The sequence below is a fragment of the Lolium rigidum genome, chromosome 4 (genome assembly GCF_022539505.1).
Source record: "Lolium rigidum isolate FL_2022 chromosome 4, APGP_CSIRO_Lrig_0.1, whole genome shotgun sequence".
In the NCBI taxonomy this organism is placed as follows: Eukaryota; Viridiplantae; Streptophyta; class Magnoliopsida; order Poales; family Poaceae; genus Lolium; species Lolium rigidum.
Window position 1 is genome coordinate 44,448,113 of NC_061511.1, and position 21,440 is coordinate 44,469,552.

The following is a 21,440-nucleotide window of genomic DNA, read 5'->3' on the forward strand; positions in this document are numbered from 1 at the left end:
ATGATACGTCTCCGACGTATCGATAATTTCTTATGTTCCATGCCACATTATTGATGTTATCTACATGTTTTATGCACACTTTATGTCATATTCGTGCATTTTACGGAACTAACCTATTAACAAGATGCCGAAGTGCCGATTCGTTGTTTTACTGCTGTTTTTGGTTTCGAAATCCTAGTAAGGAAATATTCTCGGAATTGGACGAAATCAAAGCCCGGGGGCCTATTTTCTCACGAAGCTTCCAGAAGTCCGAAGGAGAGACGAAGAGGGGCCACGGGGAGCCAAACCATAGGGCGGCGCGGCCCCCCTTGGCCGCGCGGCCCTGTGGTGTGGGGCCCCCGTGCCGCCTCTTGACCTGCCCTTCCGCCTACAAATAGCCTCCGTGACGAAACCCCCGGTCTCGAGAGCCACGATACGGAAAACCTTCCGGAGACGCCGCCGCCGTCGATCCCATCTCGGGGGATCCGGGAGATCGCCTCCGGCACCCTGCCGGAGAGGGGAATCATCTCCCGGAGGACTCTACGCCGCCATGGTCGCCTCCGGTGTGATGTGTGAGTAGTCTACCCCTGGACTATGGGTCCATAGCAGTAGCTAGATGGTTGTCTTCTCCCCATTGTGCTATCATTGTCGGATCTTGTGAGCTGCCTAACATGATCAAGATCATCTATCTGTAATTCTATATGCTGCGTTTGTTGGGATCCAATGAATAGAGAATACTTGTTATGTTGATTATCAAAGTTATGCTTATGTGTTGTTTATGATCTTGCATGCTCTCCGTTACTAGTAGATGCTCTGGCCAAGTAGATGCTTGTAACTCCAAGAGGGAGTACTTATGCTCGATAGTGGGTTCATGCCGCATTGACACTGGGACGATGACGAGAAAGTTCTAAGGTTGTGTTGTCTTGTTGCCACTAGGGATAAAACATTAGTGCTATGTTCAAGGATGTAGTCACTAGTTACATTACGCACCATACTTAATGCAATTGTACGTTTGCTTTGCAACTTAATACTGGAGGGGTTCGGATGATAACTCTGAAGGTGGACTTTTTAGGCATAGATGCGGTTGGATGACGGTCTATGTACTTTGTCGTAATGCCCAATTAAATCTCACTATACTCATCATGATATGTATGTGCATGGTCATGCTCTCTTTATTTGTCAATTGCCCAAGCTGTAATTTGTTCACCCAACATGCTGTTCGTCTTATGGGAGAGACACCTCTAGTGAGCTGTGGACCCCGGTCCAATTCTCTTTCTTGAAATACAATCTATCGCAATACTTGTTCTACTGTTTCTCGCAAACAATCATCTTCCACACAATACGGTTAATCCTTTGTTACAGCAAGCCGGTGAGATTGACAACCTCACTTCGTTTCGTTGGGGCAAAGTACTTTGGTTGTGTTGTGCGGGTTCCACGTTGGCGCCGGAATCCCCGGTGTTGCGCCGCACTACATCTCGCCGCCATCAACCTTCAACGTGCTTCTTGACTCCTACTGGTTCGATTAAACCTTGGTTTCTTACTGAGGGAAACTTGCCGCTGTGCGCATCACACCTTCCTCTTGGGGTTCCCAACGGACGTGCCAACCACACGCATCATCGAACCCCTCTGAATTGGTCAGAAACCGGTGAAAGACAGTTCTTTGGACTGGACATGATCAAGGAAGCAGAAGATCAAGTTGGCATTATCCGAAAACGTTTGAAAGCTGCTCAGTCTCGTCAAAAGAGCAATTACGATCGTCATCATCAAGAAGTTCGCTATGAAGTTGGCGAGCAAGCTTATCTTCGAGTCACTCCTTTAAGAGGTGTCCATCGTTTCGGTATAAAAGGCAAACTAGCTCCTCACTACGTTGGTCCTTTCCGCATTCTTGCTAAACGAGGTACACTTGCTTATAAGTTGGAACTCCCTCCAACTTTTCCTGAAGTTCATGACGTCTTCCATGTCTCCCAACTCAAACGTTGCTTCAAAGATCCCATCCGTGGTGTTGATCACGAAACACTTGATCTCCAAGAGGATCTGACCTATCGAGAGTATCCTGTTCGTATCCTTGATGAAGCTGAGCGTAAAACTCGGCGTCAAACCATCAAATTCCTGAAAGTTCGGTGGTCTCATCACTCGAGTCGAAGCAACCCGGGAACGAGAAGATCGTCTCCGATCTGAGTACCCTGCCTTCTTTTCTAAAACTTAGGAATCTCGGGGACGAGATTCTTGTAAAGAGGGTAGAGTTGTAATGGAACAACTTTGTTAATCAATAATGTTGTTAGTTGATCATAAGCATGGCATGCATTTGCATTTAAAATTTGAGAAATCTTGCACTCAAATGCTTTGAAACATTGTTCCAAATGTTGTATTTTGCTCTAACAAAATTTTGATGCAAAAAGCCCCATAAGATTTGGTCAAAATACCCCAAATATCCTAAATCTTGCCCTGTTTTAAAATTCCTAGGAAACCCCAGAAGTACAGGGGGGTTTTCATAAAACCGCCCCTTGTCTTCTTTCCCCACGCAGGCAGCCAGGCAGCTGCCTGTCGCTGCCGTGGCCGTGGATGGCACCGGCGGCCTGGATCCTCCTCGCCGCCCCTGGCCGCGTATAAAGCTCGCCGCCGCCGTGAAGAGAACCCCCTTTTCGCCACTCCCTTCTCTCATCCCTCTTCTCTACAAGCTCCGGTCCAAACCCTAGGGCCGGCCGCTCGTCGTCGCCGCCGTTGCTGGCCTCCCCGCGTTCGGCCGACACCGCCAGAGGCTCCGCCGTGTCCTCCTCCATCTCCTGGCCAACGGAATCAGCCGGGGATACCCCCAATCGACGGGGACATCCCCTTCTTCTCCGCAGCCGGCCACTGGCCACCGGCTCCACGCCGCCGCTACAGCCCTCCCCCTCCCTCGTCGGCCAGCTGTGGAGCTTCCTGGTGAGCTGCTGCTCCTCCTGGTGCTCTCGGCCTCCTCTCTCCCCCTCCGTAGCCCCGCCGCGACGTGCGCCCGACCCCGGCCTCCGCGCAAGCTCGCCGCCGGTCGGCTCCGGCGACCATTGGCGGGCGGCGCCCCCGCCAAATGGTTGCCCGCATCGCCCTGCCTCATTTCCCCCTCGCGCGCGGCCCTATCGCGGCCTATTTCGGCCAATTTGAGCTCAACCCGAGCTCACAGTGAGCTCATGGCTGCGCTGACATCATGATGACGTCAGCGTGACGTCATATTTCCTTTTTAATTTCTGTTTTATTTTCAGTAATTGATAAATAATTCATATTAAATCAGAAAAATATAAAATTATATATCAATTTGATCAGAAAAACATTTCCTATTCGTTTATACATGTCTCATACATGTTTGAACCCATTAAATGTGGAGCTTCGTAGAAAACCCTAATACACCCCTCTCATATGGCGGTGTCCGATGTCGGAACCCCTTTAATTTGACGATGCACCTATGGTTGCTCAATTCCATTCACATGACATGTCATTCATATTGTATGCGCATTGCATTATGCCATGTCGTGAATGTTTGTTTCCCTTTCCGGTATTTGGTTCTTCGCGCTAGGATCTGAGCCGGAGTCCGACATCAACGCCACCGAAGAACAGTACTCATCCGCTGAGGGACAAGGCAAGCCCTAACCTGGTTCATCTATGTTTTCGAAATGTTTTATCTGTGGTTCCTACATATCGCATACGATTCAACTGTCTTTTATCGATAGGTAGAGTTACCCTATCTGTTGCATGTCCGACCTTTGTAGCCTCGATACCCGATCCCTTGCTCCTAGCATAACTAGGTTTGGCATGTGTGCGTCGCGAGAGCCTTTATCTCTTATGCTTAGCCATGCTTAGTTTGTTACGCTACTACTCCGGTCTTCGGATCGGAGCCTTACAATGAAATGAATCTAGCATGACGGGTTGACGTGGTAAGTATAGAGATGATGATGATAAACATGATTAAAGGCTCAGACGAGAGGCCACATTGGGATGTGGTGGGTTGTTTCGTTTCTGCCGACCCTAGGAACCGAGTTCTCGCCTCTTGAACCAAGATCGAGCGTACAACCACACGAGGCCCTATTATGGTACCCTCTCGACTCACTATCTTGCCTAGTAGATTCCATGAGTCACATAGTTTGCGCGTTACCTGGTCATATGCATTGCATTTTGCTTGGGGGTTAAAGGTACATAACGGGCGGGTAAGCGTGGTCGTGGTGGCTGGGGGTTGCGGCCTCGGGGAAACCCACCTCGGTACACATCGTTAAGGACCGACTTCGGGACTTGACCCGTTACGGCGGAACAATCCTTAGCGCGTGACTCATGGTCTCGGCGACGACAAGGTAAAGGTCGTGGTCGACCACCCTCTGCCGGCTCTCCAAGGAAGAGAGCTAATATATATTGGCATTAAGAGTCGGTTGGCGCGTGTGGGTAAAGTTGTGCACCCCTGCAGGGTTATGAATCTTTTCGAAAAGCCGTGTCCATGGTTATGGACGACTTGGGAACGGACGTGGAGATCATAGAGAACCTGAACCTAATCGTAAAACTTGGCAACCAATGTGTGCTTACGGACACCTTCTTCGGGTGTTGAGGGGGTGATCCGAGGATAGTGGTTCGAGATGATGAAGATTGGTGGATACAAGATGATGTTAAATAGAGATAGAGATATCGCTCTCTTATCCCCTTTCAAAGGTTCTGAGTAGTCGAGCTTCTCTTCTCTCTTATCTTATAAAGGAAAACTGGCTTTACGCAAAAGAAGATCTACCAGAAAGCCCGCATACCCGCTTTGCTAAAAGGTTGTACTAAGTCTTGCTGAGTCCCTGTACTCAGCTTTGCATGCTTTTGTTTCAGATGAAGTCGCTACAGCCGAAGGTGGTTTCTACGTTAACATCGACGGTTAGTTTGGAGTTCCCAGGCAGCAGCCTGCGACTTATGGACTGGGACGTCGCTTTATGTTATGGCTTCTTAAGCCCTTTGCTATCTTGTTATTTAGAATAACATAATTTGCTTCCGTTGCTTGTTGAATGTTGGGTCAGTGACCTCTGCGTGTAATAATTTGGATCTTACTCTGTTAAGAGTTGTAATATATTCTTTTGAGTCGTAGAGTCACTGTTGTGTTACCGATTCTCTCACTGTAGTCTCTCGAGCTCAAGGTTAGGCTTATGTCGGACAAAGATCTGGTATTTGTCTAACCCTGATCCCGGGGGTGCCACAACCGTGGTCACGATGAGCATCATCACGAAGGCCATGGTCTTCATCCGGTTCCTCCTCATGTCCCTCATCTCTCCCGCTAGATAACGCGCGTATCTTCTTTCCGCCTCCACCCTAGTGGGGTATCCCTTGTAGTTGTTGCCGCTGAAGCGGTGCACCTGTCTCTGACAGTCCTCCCAGTCGTCGTAGACTCCAGGAACCCTCCCCTTGTGCATGACATATGTCTTCGGCATCTCTATGCACAAGACAAATAAAACGTCAGTACCAACGCAATTAACAAGTGCCAACTCAAATAAGAGACAAGTAGTATGAACTAAATAGCATGTGCCTCATACTTTGTTGGTCGAAATAAATATTAACATTCAGGGATGGGGTCAGCAAAGCCAAGTAGGATGCATAAGAGATTGATATTTGTGCCATCACATCAGGTTCACTGGCCCCACCCCAGAGTGTATAAGTGACCAAACATTCTAATCATCGGCCAATGCAATTAAGATGTGCCTCATACTTTGTCGGTCGAAACAAATATTAACATCCAGGGATGGAGTCAGTGAGGCTAGGTAGGATGCACAATAGATTGATATTTGTGGCCATCACACCAAGGCTCACTGGCTCCACCCCCGAGTGTACGAGTGACCGAACATTCTAATCATCGGCGAACTCCAAATACGAGGCAAGTAAGGGGTCGAGTAAATGCAAATAATGATTAAGGTAAACATGCCACAATCTAGAAATATATAGCAAAGTAAATGTAATTATAGAAGCAGGTTCACTTGCACATCCATACAACTAAATAAAAGCGATAAGTCGATCAGGCCAGAATATATATCAATTACAGTACGGAAGTTCATGGACATATCGTTCAAGCTTAAGCAAAAGAGTTGCCATCGTAGGATCATGTCGTAGGCTTAGGGGGGAATGGACGGCAGCCCTTTAGCGTGTTGAATGGCATGTCATCACGCGACATCTCCAAGCGGAGTTCTATCTCGTCATTAGGTGGTAGACCGTAGCCGTAGAAGAACGCGCCAGACCTATTGTTGACATCGTGCAGGATTGTCGTGCAAATCAACTGCTGGATGCGACCCCAGTTTTTTCTCAGCTCTCTATCATTGACATCCGCCATGTTTGCAAACCTATTTCTGAGACTCCCTGGCAGCAACATGTCATCTGCGTACTTTATGTTCTCCTGCATCTGAAGGATGGCGCACCACGCGTCCATCCCATTGTCTTCCGACGACTGCTTGAGGGAGGCGAAGTTGGTTGTGTGGGTTAAGGCCAAGCCTCCTCGTACTTTCGTCTGTACTTTGAGGGGGCCTATCTTGGAGGCGAAGCCGGTGAGAGCATCATTGAGAACGGTCTTGATGTGGCTGTAGTCTTTCTTCTTGTCCCTACCCGAGTTGAGATAGATTGCATGCGAGTGTTGCGGGTGCACAACGATGAGGGTGCAGAACTTGTCTCTGCGGAAAACATACGGATTAACCTTTGCAAATGCAAATGGAGATATAGGATAGAATGGTAATGGGGACTTGCGAGTGATTACTTACTTGGGGAAGTAAGGGATGAGAATGCCGCTCTTTTTTAGGTTCACCACCATGAAATCCTCGACCTGCTTGGTGGCAATCGCCCGATCCCCAGCGTTGCAGATGATGCTCTCCCGCATATAGAAGGGGGCCATTATCGCGATGCCCGGCGTCCCCTCCTTAACGATCTGGGAAGAAAGGCTAAGAGCAACTAGCCGAACCACTAAAAAGTGGAGCATTCTCATGCGAAAGACGTCGAAGATGTCATTGAACCTGATGAAGCACAAGTCCGCGGGGTACTTTTCGATGAAGTTCATGCCAGTTGGCACCCTCGCCACGTACAAAGGGTAACCAGGTTGTTTTGCATTGAGAAGCTGCTTCTCCACATACAGGATAGAGTTATGCAAGCTCCTCATATCTGGGGTGAGTATGTTGAGGACATGCTCCGGCAGCATCGGTTCACCCATCCAATGCTCAGGACGCCAATTGTTTGGCAACTTGTCAAGGTGTCGGACCGTGTCCTTGGATTTGGCCGCCTCCTTGTCTTTGGCGTCCTTCTTCGCTGGCCTCTTCCGCTTCTTGGGTTGTGTTGTACCACCATCCATCGCCATAGTGGCCGTTGCACGGAGTGTGTTTGGGCTCAGCATGTTTTTGGCGGCGGCGGTGGCGGCCTCCTCAGGCGTTTCCTCCTCAGCTGTTTCTTGATAATCGAACAACTTCTTGGAGCACAGATATTTCGTGGTCGCCGTGTTCGGATCCACCGGGGCAACTTGTGAAGACGTAGGAATGTCCCATTGGAAGTCGTCACGTTCGTACACCTCGACATCTGGCGCCGCTAGCGGTTGCGGTGGGGCGCTGACCTCTGGCGCCGCTGGCTGTTGTGGTGGGGCGCTGACCACCGACGCCGCTGGCTGTTGTGGTGGGGCGCTGACCACCGGCACCGCTGGCTGTTGTGGTGGGGCGCTGACCACTGGTGCCGCTGGCTGTTGTGGTGGGACGCTGACCTGTGGCGCCGCAAGGTGCTTTCCTTTGTTTGCCGTCGACCCCGAGGAGGTGTTGATCCAAATTAGGGTCTTCATCCATAGCAGTACCCAACCGTTTAGTGAGGTTAGCTTCAACGGGCTATCGGCACCATGCGGTTGATTAGGAGGAAGCAAATCCTCATAGCCTGGTAACGCCCGATCCACTTGAACCCGGTAAACGTCATCGTCCATATCTCGTGTGTGCCACTTCTTATCCAGAGGCCGAAGGATGGACCCCCTCGCGATGTCTTTGAGTTCGTCGTTCACTTTCATCAGAAAGGTGCATGGCGTTGAGAGCGCCTACGAGAACATGTGTACGGCATTAGAGAGAGGGAAAGGATGACGAAACTAATATATTGACTCGATGTACACTAGCTTAATTACCGTGAGGGTGTTGAGCTCGGCTAATGTCGACGGGCCGGCACATGCGGTGGCGGGCTTGCAAGTGACGGAGGGGCTGCAACCCGGCATGGCCGGTGAATCCCTAGCACCTGCGACATTGCCGGCGACCGGAGGAGTCTCCATTATAACATCGTCATTGCCGGTGGCCGGCGGCACCATCGAGTTGCTGGCACCGAAGCTAACCACTTGCATTTGCGGGGGGGGGGGGGGGCCTTGTTTGCCACCCTCATACCACGCGATGACAGCGTTGAAATCTGCTTGGACTGAAGCAGTGACGTCAGCTTTGACTTCAGCTTTGATATCAGGTACGAGTGAAGCTTTGAGTTGCAGTACCAGTTGCGGTACCAAACCAGCTTGGACTTGGGCTAGGATTACGTCCCTCATTTCCTCCGCCTCTCGCTGCTTCCTCTCATTGCGCACATTTTTATCGGCCACAGACGACAAGCCGTAGTGACCATGCTTGTGGCCTGTACCGGCGCCAGCCACATGGCCTCTATGCGGCCTTCTCGTAGGTGAATGATCATTAACGAGGAGCCTTCATCACATTGAGAAAGTCTTTGTCTTTTTTCTTCCTGCGGAAGAAACGTGAACCATTTAGAAATGTTGCTACTATTATATGAACGATACTTGATCTAACTAAACCAGTAAATTGCTTACCCGTTTTTTCTCCAACGTCAGGACCTTCTTGTCATTCGTGAACCAAATTATGTCGGTTACCACCTTGGGGTCCGTGACAAGTTCCTCGGTTAGTTTCTTCTTATGGTACCGGGACCTGATAAATCTTCTTTCAAGCGGGTCCTTGTACTTGAGCCAGGGGTTCTCAATGCCGGCATTTATATACGCCTCGTCCTCCTTCGCCCAATAGGGCTCCTTTCCCTCGTACCCACGGCTCCCAAGGTTGTGGTTGCCGATATTAAGCTCCCGCATTTCCTTCCCCCACACCTTGCGATTCTTGGTCGCTTGTAGCTCTTCATTGGCCAGAAAAGCATCAAAGTCCGCTTGCGTAACATGCGGAAAGGCAGAGTGGACCTCTTCGAAACCATTGCCGTCAGCAATCAGCTTCCGCACCATGTACTTATAGCTGCTGAGGTCTTTGGTGAACTTCAGGAGGGCTTGTGAGTTCACAATATTTTCGGTTTCATGAGTGGAGGAGTAGTCGCCTAGGAACTTGTATCGTGAGTGCAACCTCGCAATGAGCTGGACTCGCAAATGCGCTTTGTTCTCGGCTCGGAGGTCCGTCTCGTTGAGATTGATGACCTCTCGGAGGATTGCTGCTAGTTGGTTGCCGTACCCCTTGGCAACATCCTTAGGCTCCACCGGCAAACCACTGGCGGGGTCCACCTCTGTGATTGTGTCTCTGCCGGTGGCGACCGTGTTTTGGCGCCTTGCCTTCTGCGGCCTCTTGGAGCCACTTGTCCCGGTGCCACTACTCCCGGCGGCGCTGCTTGGATCGTCGCCGCTTGTCTCGCCGCCACCCCCGGTGGCGCCGCTTGCCTCATCGCCACTTGTTTCGCCGCCACCCCTGGCGGCGGCACTTGGCTCATCGCCGCTTGGCTCATTGGCGCTTGGCTCGTCGGCACTACCCCTAGCGGCATCCTCCATCTCATGGTCCTCGTCGCCGCCACCCCCAGCGGCCGCGGCATCCTCCTCCGACCTGAAGAGGTACTTATTGTAGTGCGCCTCTAACTGTTCTTGAGACGCCATTGTGGCTTGCACTAATAGAAGATGAAAAGAGTTAGAATTCACGGAAAAATTCGGCATGACCTTTGCTAAAAATTGGTCATGCAGAGTGCTAGAATTGCCGGAACGGAAGTGAATCAACATTCCGGCACTCAATAGCAACTCAATCCCGGCAAACATATATATACAATTCAGCCATAGCATTTCCAACAGCACATCAACATCCACTTGTCCTGATGCTTACACCATAACCATCAAGATCTCAACCAATGTACATCTCAACACCATGTACATCAGGAGCTGACCCATGTACATCACCATATAAATTACATTAGCATTTTACACCATAACCATATAAATGACCATAGCATAGCAGTAGCAGTAGCATAGCACAACAGTAGAACTTGACCATTTGAAACGTATAGCATAGCAGTAGTAAAGTATATAAAGCAAATTACAACAGCACTTAGTATATAAAGCATTTTATTTTCATTTCCATCTGAACCAGAAGCAAACCAGAAGCATTTAGTATATAAAGCATTTAGTAAATATAAATTGAAACCCTAAATACTAACCAACAATGAACTCCACCTAATGAACTAAATACTAAGCAACATGAACCTAGCTAGCTACTGCATTTGCATTTCATCTAAACCAACTAAACCAACATATATAAAGTTCATTTTCAACTTGATTGCCAAAAGGAAACTTAGGACTGAATGATTATGGCCAGATTCAGATATGTTAAATCACATAAAATGGCAACACCTCAAGCTGTTGATTCAGGACACCTCAAGCTGCAATCATAGTTTCAGTAGGCATCAACTAGCACTAGCAGACAAGGAACAGGTGCAGAATCGCAACTCCACGAATTAGAACGCCGCTAATATGTATTGTTTCATATTCAACTCAATTAGGAAAAGGGGATTCAATTCAAGACACATTCAGGAATGTACAACTGTGGAACAGGGACATCTGTTTGTTGATACAGATAGATGAACTTAACCTGCTAAATCCATTTGACTGACCGAGTTATGCCACATCCACAAACATAACACACACTACTTATCAATAGTAATCAGAGCTACAAACTGCATTGTTTCTTATTCAACTGAGGTAACAAGGTCATTATCTAGGATCTCTGTATAAATTGGCCTTGCATTGCAGCTAACAGGAAAGTGAAATTTCACACCAAACAGCATCCAAGAATGTGTATAGTGATACATGAATCAAGTTTCAGACAAAGAATGAAACCAAGCTAATCGGTAGTAATTGTTTTTTCTCATAGTACCCAATCCTGTCTTGTAAAACATGAAAGGAAGATAATAAATACAAAAACCAACTATGCTAGTTGTGCAAGTATTATATGATGGTATATGTTGCATACATTATGTTCCAGTTGTCCAAGATGAACATGGATTAAGGAAATACAACATGAGTACTGTTTGGGATGGTATTTGGTTGGGTGAGCTGAGTGATACATGGGGCATAGCATGCATACATGGTGCATAGCATGCATCAACAACAGTAGTAGCAGCAGCTATATATAGCAGTAGCTATATAGCAGCAACTATATATGAACCAAGCTACTGCACTTTGCATTTCATCTAAACCAACATAAATCAACTAAATGAACCTAGCTAGCTACTGCATTTTGCATTTCATGTAAACCAACATAAATCAACTAAATGAACCTAGCTAGCCACTACATTTTGCATTTCATCTAAACCAACTAAACCGACTATATAAATTGCTTACCATTTCATTTTGCATTTCCAACTGCATTCATTTTCAACCAAAAAATTAGTTTCAAACCAGAGAGCAACATGATGCAATTTCATTTTCTTAACCAGAGAGCAACATGAGCTTAATTGTTTCATTTTCTTATTCAGAGAGCAACTTCATTTTCATTTTCGGGGAGCAATTTAATTTTTTTGTTGGCAGTAGGTAAATGATGCAATTTAGCTGTAGGTAATTCCTAACCCTAACTAGCATCTAGGTAATTCCTAACCCTAACTAGCATCTAGCAGGAACCCTAACCCTAACTAGCAGTAGGTAATTCCTAACCCTACCGAGGAGGGGAGAGGGAAGGGGGAGGGAAGGGGAGAGGGAAGGGAAGAGGGAAGGGGAAAGGGAAGCTCACCGTGGCTGGCGCGCGGCTCCTTCTTCTCCAACGGCGGCGCCGATGTCCCCTCCTCCAACGGCGGAAGCGTGCGGGTCCTCTTCCAACGGCGCTTGGTTGGGGGCTTCCGCGGCGGTGTGGCGGGGCTGGTGGAGGGGGATGGTGGTGGGCGGTGGAGGACGGTGGTGGGCCAGAACGGCGGTGGACGGTGGAGGGGGGATTTGGCGGTGAACGGCGGCAGATGAGGAGAAAGGGGGATGGGATCGCGACTGTGTGGAGAAGATGAGGAGAAAACGGTTAAGTCCTGGTTACAGCTGTGCCAGGATTATTGCCGGCGCACCAGGTCCCTGGTTCGCCGGGGACAAGTATACCCCCGGCGAACCAATGACTTGGTTCGCCGGCAATAAGCCTGGCACAGCTGTAACCTGGTCCATTGTTTACCAGTATGAGTTATACATGCATATTTATTTCTTTTCTCTTTATTGTATGTTTCTTTTCTTTTACCCCAAATGCTATACTATTTTATTTTTCTTATCTTTTCAAGATAATAACAAAGCAATTAATATGCATGAGTTATGTAAAAACATGAAGATATGAGAGTTATATATTGACCAACACAATATTAATTAGTTATACATAAAATATTGGCCAACACAATATGAGTTATGTATTACACAAAATATGAGTTATACATTGCAAATAAAGTTTTACATCATCGATCGAGAAGAGTGTTTCACTTTCTTCTTGCTTTTCTTGCTCGTCGTTGAATAATTTAGCCCCGTGTCATGACTTCTTCTTTTGAAGGGTCGACCTGACCTCAGTAGCATGGTCCTGCTTCTTCTTGTGGTGTATGTTGTGTCTTCGTCCTCGGATTCTTCCATCATTGGGTCTCCGACCTGTCCTTCGAAGTATTCCTCATTGGCGACTCCATCCATTCCGACGATGGTCCTCTTGCCTCTCCTCACGATAACACGGCTAGGCCTGGATGGGTCGGTTATGAAGAAGCATTGGTGCACGTGTTCTGCCAATACCCATGGCTCATTGTGCGTGGTGGCGTTCGTGGACTTTGATTTGTTGGCTTCGGGTAGAAACATGGTGGTGAAATACCGGTCTTCTTTTGTGACGCTCTTAGCCCATCTGATACGGAACATCGGCACTTTCTCCCCAGCGTAGCTAAGCTCCCAGATTTCCTTGATCCGTCCGTAGTATCTAGTCTTTACATCACCCGTCCAGGAATCCATCGTTACCCCTGAGTTCTGGTAAACGCTGTTCTTGTCTTTTTCTTCCGTGTAGAATGTGTACCCGTTGATATCGTACGCTTGGTAAGTCATGATGTTGGGCGCGGGGACATGTGACAAGGCCAATACTAGTTTATCCTCGTCACAATCCATTGGTGGTGGATTAGCATCAATGTGCTCTTTGATCCAGCGTGCGAAAGAGGAGTTGTGCTCTCTGAATATTTCTGCTTCCATCATCGGCTTGCCACTGTTCTCTATCATGGTTTTGTGCTCTTTCAACCAAGGATCGATCAAGTCAATGTGTTGTAGCGCTACTAAGTTGGCCCTGTCAAAGTCGGAAGTCCGACCAGACATGTGCACGTGCAGTTTCTTCCTTCCATTTTTGTGGCCTACTCCCTCGAACCTGCGGAGGTGCTTGTTTTGAGGCAAACCAACTGGGTCCTCGATGTCTAGATAATTCGTGCAGAAAGAGATGCACTCTTCGGCGAGCCAGCCCTGGACGATGCTTCCATCCGGATGCGACCTGTTATGAACGTATCCTTTAATGACCCCATTCATTCTTTCAAATGGCATCATGTTGTGTAGGAATGCCGGCCCTAGACTGGTGACATCATCCATGATATGGACCAATAGATGGACCATCACGCCAAAGAATGCAGGCGCGAAGTACATCTCAAGCTCACATAGGATCACCACGATCTCTTCCTGGAGCCTTGCGAGTTTCTTCACGCTTATCGACTTCCGAGTTATGACGTCGAAGAAGTTACAGAGCCCGATCAGCGTTGCACGGACATGGTCATCCATTATACCTCGGATTGCAACCGGAAGAATCGCATCATCATCACGTGACGGTCATGAGACTTCATGCCGCTGAAGTTTCGTTTCTTGGGGTCCATGTATCTGCTTATTAGCCCGGAGTAACCGAAGGGCACTCTGACTCCTAGAAGGCAATTGAAAAATTGATCGACCTCAGCCGGACTAAAAGTGAAGCAGGAGGGGGGCAGTAATACTGTGGCTGTTTAATCCTTCTGCGCTTCTGACCGCCGTCCGTCTCCTCCTCTGACTATCCGTCTTGGGTCGGCGGGATCTGAAGCTCTTCCCTGATGCCCAAAACTTTCAGGTCGTGTCTTGCTTTCTGCCCATCTTTGGTCCGGTCTGGCATGTTGAGAAGAGTGCCAAGCAAGCTCTCGCACACGTTCTTTGTGATATGCATGTCATCAAGGCAGTGAGGTGTATCGAGAATTTTCCAGTACGGAAAGTCCCAAAACACGGACCTCCTTTTCCATACACCAATGAGCGGCGTCGTTGCCTATTTCTTCTTCTTCTCTCCGGGCTTTTGATGAATCTTTCCCCGGCGCAGGGCACTCCTTCCAACCTTTCAGTAATGTATCGATCTCTTCGCTGCTCCTCTTACGTGGAGGTCCCCGGGGTTCATCTGTACCATCGAACAGATCTCCATGCTTTCTCGACGGGTCAGTCTTGTGTAGCCACCTTCGATGCCCCATGTAAACGGTTTTCGAAGAGCCGGGATCCTTACCAAGCTGCAAAATCACCGTCTCTTCCATGCACCCGACACATGCCTTGTGTCCATGGCACACCTGGCACAAAATATAACCGTATCCGAGGTAGTCCTGCACCGTCGTGATCAACGCGGCTCTAAAAGGGAAATATTCTTCCTCGACGGCGTCCCATGTATCTACCCCTTCCTCCGCCCACAATGTTTCAAGCTCCTCCTTTAATAGTTCGAGATACATGTTGATATCGTTTCCTGGCTGTGTCGGCCCTTGAATTAGCATACTCATCTGTATGTACTTCCTCTTCATGCACAGCCAGGGCGGGAGGTTGTAGATCCATACAAACACGGGCCATGTGCTATGTGTGATGCTCTGGTTTCCGAACGGATTGAATCCGTCCGTGCTCGCACCCAACCTGATGTTTCTGGGATCTGCCCCGAAACTTCCGAATTCATTGTCTAATGCTTTCCACTCGCTTGCATCCGAAGGGTGTATCAGCACTGTGTGTTCAATCTGCTCTACATCATTCAGCACTGCCTCCTTTCTTTCAGCGTGCCAGCGCATGAGCTTTGCTTCCTTGCGGTCCGCGTAGAACCGTTGCAGCCGGGGGGCGAGCGGGAAGTACCACACAACTTTCCGAGGAGCTTTCTTCTTCCCTTTCTTGTACCGTTCAGCGTCATACACAGGACATTTGGTCTTGTCCACGTGCTCCTTACGATACATGATACAGTCGTTGATGCAGGCGTGATACTTTTCGTGGGGTAAGTCGAGAGGGCACGTGATTCTCTTAGCCTCGGCTAGACTACCAGGACACGTGTTCCCGGCAGGAAGGAGATCTTTCAAGTATTTCAGAATGTCGTCGACGCTTGTGTCCGTCCATCCGTGTTTCGCCTTCATCTGCAGCACATCAAGCGCTACTCTCAAGCGGGACTCCTCCAACCCGCGACCTGAGTCGTACAACGGAGTATTCGAGTCTGTCTCCAGTTGCTCAAGCTTTGATTTCCGCTTGGCGCCTTTCGTCTTTTCGAGAAGCAGATCTTGAAGATGAGGGTCCCGCACGAATGAAGCTAGCGGCACCTCTTCGTCGTCGTCAAGGTTATTGTCCGCGTCTTCAACATTTTGTTCATCCTGATCTGCATCGTCCTGTGCGACAAACTCTTCATCGTCATCAATATCATGATGCCCTCCTTCTTGCTGGCCATTACCACCTGCTGCCGTCGCCCCATTGACCTCCGCGCCATCATCACTCATCCATTGAGTGTGTCCATGCATGAAACCATTAGTGAGCAGGTGCCCCTGCAATTTGCCTGAATATGGGTCAAACCATTTCCCTAGTTTGCATCTTCGGCAAGGACACAATACCTCCGTGAGGTTATTTTCATACATGTCGATGATCGCGTATTTCAGATATCTCATCACGACGCTTTCACTCATCTTGATAACCATTATCGCCTGCACGACAAGATTATATAATTGATTAGAACCATGCATCCGTCGGTAGTTTTCACGGAAAATTTCGGCATGACCTTCCTACATGGTAGGACATAGGAGCACCAGAAATGTGCCGAAACGGAAACTTAACGAATCAACATTTTGGCGCAACGTTGGCAACTCATTTTCAACGCCAACACACACAAGCACAAACACAACATATATGCCACACAAGAGCTTTGCTTCAAATGTCCAATATACGTCGATTTCATTCCTAAATTTGTTCATTAATCACCTATTTGTTTGATATATTCATCGACGAGATCGAGACGTCGCGTTGCGACCACGGCGTATGGAAGCCGACTTTCTAGATCTAGATCTAGATCTAGATTGAGTGGTCAATGCGGGATAGATAGATCTAGATCTACATAGGGATGTGGGAGATGCATGTAGGAAGGGAAGATTTGCTCAAAAATATTATTTTGTTTGGTCAAATTGGCCAAATTTGGGGTAGAAATGGGCAAAAAATAGCTGGGTTGGGAGAAGGCTCGGGTTGTGTGGAGGAGTGGAGTGTAGTGTGGGTGTGTGAGTGCTGGTTGGTGAGAAATAAGTGCCAGGTTACTACCGACGCACCAGGACCTGGGTGCGCCGGCAGTGTATACTTCATCCGGCTATATCTGCTGCGGGCCAGGCCTAGAAAGTATTGCCGGCGCACCGGCCCAGAGGCGCGCCGGCAATAGCTAAATTCCATCGGCGCGCCCCTGGGCCGGTGCGACGGCAATACTTTCTGGGCCTGGGCCCGGATGGGGGGAGCCACGGCCTCATCTTATTGCCGGCGCAGAATCCTTGCTGGTGCGCCGGCAGCATGTCATCATCGCCGGCGCGGCGGCATAGTGGTGCGCCGGCACCACTTGCCACCGGCGCGGCAGTAGCATGGTGCGCCGGCAAGGTGTTTGTCAACACCCGGATTTTTAAGTCCGAATGCCTATTATGTCATACATCGCAATCCCAGGAATATTGTTGTTGCGAGGCATAATAGTTAAGTATCACAGTCATCATTCATTACAAACCATAAGTCTTACAAATTGGAATCACATGATCCATATTACACGAATAGTTGATCTATTGATCAACGAACAAACACAAGTTCATAGTTCAACATAGCGGAAGCGTAAGATACAAGGACTCTCTAGTCCACAGGCCAACGCTTGACGTCGGAAGGCGCTTAGTTGTCGTAGGCGTCCTGCTGGTCATCTCCTTGGTCGTCTTCATACTCTGGCCATTTGAATAGCCAGGGACAAAGCCGTGAGTACGTTGAGTACTCGCAAAGTAATACTAATGTAAGTGCTAGACATTCTAGTAGGGTTTGCTAAGCTCTAGTTTATTTGCATAAAGCTAGTTTTAGTTCACAAAGTTTTGAGAAAAAGCTTACTCCAGTGCTAACTAACTCAAGTGGGAACATTAGTGTCATTCCCACCATTCAAGTGGTGATTTCAAATCAATCCACCACAAGTCATTTCACCATCACCTTTCAACATCATTTTCAAAGATATGACATCGGAAACTGTATGGCCTTTCCAACCGTCCGTAACCGTGGACGTGGCTATTCGAATAGGTTTACACTCTGCAGAGGTTGCACACTTGTGCCACAACATTTGATTTCATCCGTCGGGATTTCCCCGAATAATCGTAACACGATACGCGGATCATCAACCATAACCTTTCACTTACGAATCCTAGTATGAGCACCTCTCCCCATGAGCTTGGCCTCCCGGTGAAGACAGATCGGTCAGCTCGGGAACCGCACGAGGCTTGGGCCGGACATTCACCTCATTTCGCATCATATCGTATCGTTTCTTTTGTGGTAGAGGCAGCTTTCGGCATAACCCCGATGACGCTTGTTTAGAGGGAACCCATACTAAGACGCATAAACTTCCAGTTAAGCCCTACCCATAATCGGGTATTGTGGGGGTACTTAATAATTGGAAAGGTATCGCATTCAAACCAACATCATGTTTTATCAAAAATCACCATCTTCTCTTGGTCATATTCACCTTCAAAAATCATTCAATGGAATGCATCTTCATTCCAAGGTTTCAAAATCCTTTCAAAATCACAAGATTCCCATCTAGAGTAGTCAAGTTTTAGTTCATTAGCACTAGCTCTAATTCATGAGGGGTGCTACCTTGCTTTGCTTGGAAGAGACTAACTCACTACTCTAATAACTAACTTGTATTTTGACCAAAGTTAACTATAAAAGTAAATCATTTAGAAAACAAGTAAAAACTTGGGATGGGTTCACATAAGAAAAGATAAGAAACATGGTGCCTTGCCCCAAGGGGCTTTGCACTTGGCAAGAATAAAAGCTTGCATAGTATTTTAGCTTGCCTTGGTAGTTCTCAAACTGTTCCTCCTCCTCCTCCTGGTAGCAACCTTCTTCTTCGGCGTACTCTCCGGTGCTACCGTCTAAATGTGAATACGAGTATAATTACTCACTAATTCAATGGCTATTCCACACATCACAAATAAACACACAAACTACCCTATGCACACACATAAATAAACTAGGGTGCATGGGTTGTGGGATTTAACTAGGATTTGTATTCCACATGTAAATGATAGTTTCCATAGGGTTCTTGAGAAATAATTTCCTCTCATTGAAATCTTCTTAAGATTTAATTTCTCCAACAATCATGGATGAACTCATCTTGACCTAAGTCAAATGTTCATCATCATCATCATTTGGGAAAATGATTTAAATGAGGTGAAACACCTCATACCATTTAATTTACACTACATTTGATTTAAATCTCAAGAAATTCATATAGGAGATTTTGGAACCAGGGGTCCAAACATCCCATGAATTCATGTGAGACAAGTTTAAATGAAGTATAAGACTTCACACAATTTAACTTTAATAGTTTTGGACAATATCAACTAGTTAAACTAGTCAAAATATCCATTCATTAAACCATGGCATGATCATGCAAAGTGACCACACCATTTTATTGCATAAACAATTAGTGTAAGTCAAATGTGAGCTATTAGAGTTGGAATTAACTTAATATCTATTTTGGTTGATTTTTAAGAATTATTTGAATAGGGAAAAGTCCCTGGCTTGTTATTTTTGTCACATTAATTCTGCAAAGAATTTGACCATGAGGCCAGTGGCATGTTGTAGAGAATTTCAGTGGCTTTCCAACAATATCAAAATCACTAAATTTGGTTTAGCCAATTTGAAACTATTTAATTTCAAAGTTTGGGCAGTATTGAAAAAGGGATGTAATTGTTTAAATCAAATTTGAATAAAAGGGCCGGCGGGAAAACGAAGCTGGGCCGAAAAGGTTTAAACAGGCCCAAGGCCAGCCCAGCCACGCGTCTGTGCCCGCGTGGGCTGCCTGACAGGGGGTCCCGCATGTCAGCGGCTTTTAAACGCCGAAGCGGTACGAGCGACGTGGCGCGTTGGATTAGAAGGCGATCCAACGGCGCACGGTCGTCGTCTTCTCCGACGAGAAGCAGAGGGTCTGGCGGCGAGCCTAGGGGGTCGGAGCGCTCACCGTGGCTCCAGCTGGTGGCTGGGCAGTGTGCGTGATGGACGATGTGGACGACGGCGAAGCTCCCGGTACCGGCGGCCGCTCCTGGATCGGCTCCAATCGACGGCGAGCTTCGGCGTGCGATCAGCGGGCTCGAGGCTGCGATTGGGTGGCATCCGGCGGGCAATGTCGAGCGAGTGGAGTGGGTCGGTGGTCGAGTGAGGAGGATGGGAAGGCGATGGTGTGCTCGGCTTCGACGCAAGGAGATCTCCGTTTTATAGATGGCGCAAGGGTGCTGCGTGGCCGTGAAGAAGTCGACCATGGCGCGGCGGTTCCGGCGAGCGTGTTGGGCTAGGCGAGGGTGCTGGCGATGTTCTCCTGGCTCCGGGCGATGCTGTAGGCGGCGACGGCGCGGTCGGGCGGTGTGCTAGGCTGGTCGCGTTGCTTCCGCGACGGCCGCGTTGCGTCGCGGGATCGCGTCGTCGTCTCCGGCGCCGGCGGTCACGGGTCGTGGTCTGGGCGCATGTCCGGCGGCGTCGCGGTGGCGACGTGCGGTGCTCAACGTGCTGTCGAGCGAGGCCAGGGCGAGCGTGAGGTGATGGCGCGGCGCGTGGCCAGTGCGTGTCCGCGGTGTGCACACGCGCGACGCGAGCGGCGTCCAGGGCGAGTTTGGGCGCGCGTGTTCCGGGCGTTGTCGACGTCTTCGTCGACCAGGGCGGAGCTGGGCGAGGCTAGGCGGTGTGGTGGCGTGCTGTGGCGAGGGGGCCAGGGTTGGCGAGCAAGGGAGAGAGGGGGAGGTGGTCGAGCTCGGCGACATGGCCGGCATGGCCATGTCCTAGCTTCTCTCCTCCTCTCCTTAGCTCCACTATGTTGCCTTGAGGGTTTAAGGGGACCAGGGAACAATGTAGTATAGCTTGGGTGTAGGTTAGTTGATGTAGAATCACTATTTGCAATAGTGTGCAAATAGTGCCATATTTTGGAATTTGCAAAATATCCAAAATGGAAAAAGTTCAAATGGTGAAAGTTTTTGAAAAGTGAGTGTTGAGATAAGTTGAAATTGACCAGAGGTGAATTGAGGTGGTGGTGGAAAAATTAGAATTCAAAATTTGGCCCAAAATGGCTAAGTGGAGATTGTTGCACTTGTTAAAAAGTTGCAACTTTGGATGAGCATAGCTATGGATCAAGGATGAATTTGGCAGGGTGATCTTCATCAAAGTTGTTCACCTTGATGTTGACTTTGAAATGGTGCCAAGAGTTAGCAAGAATTGGTTTGGGAAAATTGAATTGCAGGGGCTCAAAGTGGTGATCAGACTAAAATTGGCAGATTTGGCCATCATCACATGTGAGTGAGAAATGTGTTTGAAAATCATTTGAATTGTGAACCCTTGATTCCAAAAGTTGTAATAAGTGTTTAATAACATTATTCAACTAATGGTGAAGACCAAATAGGTCTAGGGTCAAAATTTAAAAAAAATGCCATAGGGCATATGTGAGGGTTTTTAGGGTTTTTCAATTATTGGAAATTCTTCCTCTTTGATTTATTTGGTTGGTGATCTTCATATGATCACTCTAGGGTTTTTGAGCATATCAAATACAAGTAATAACAATCATCATGGCATATCACTCAAATGCACAAGTCCTATGCATGGTACTATATGCAAAAGAAAAGTTTTTTTTTTGTTGGTTTGAAATTTTGCTTTCTGGAATCCTCTAACTTTCTTTTCATTGAAATTTGGGGTGTTACAAACCCTTCCCCCTTACAAAAGATCTCGTCCCGAGATCGAAAAGAAAGTTAGGTACTAAAGAGATCTGGGT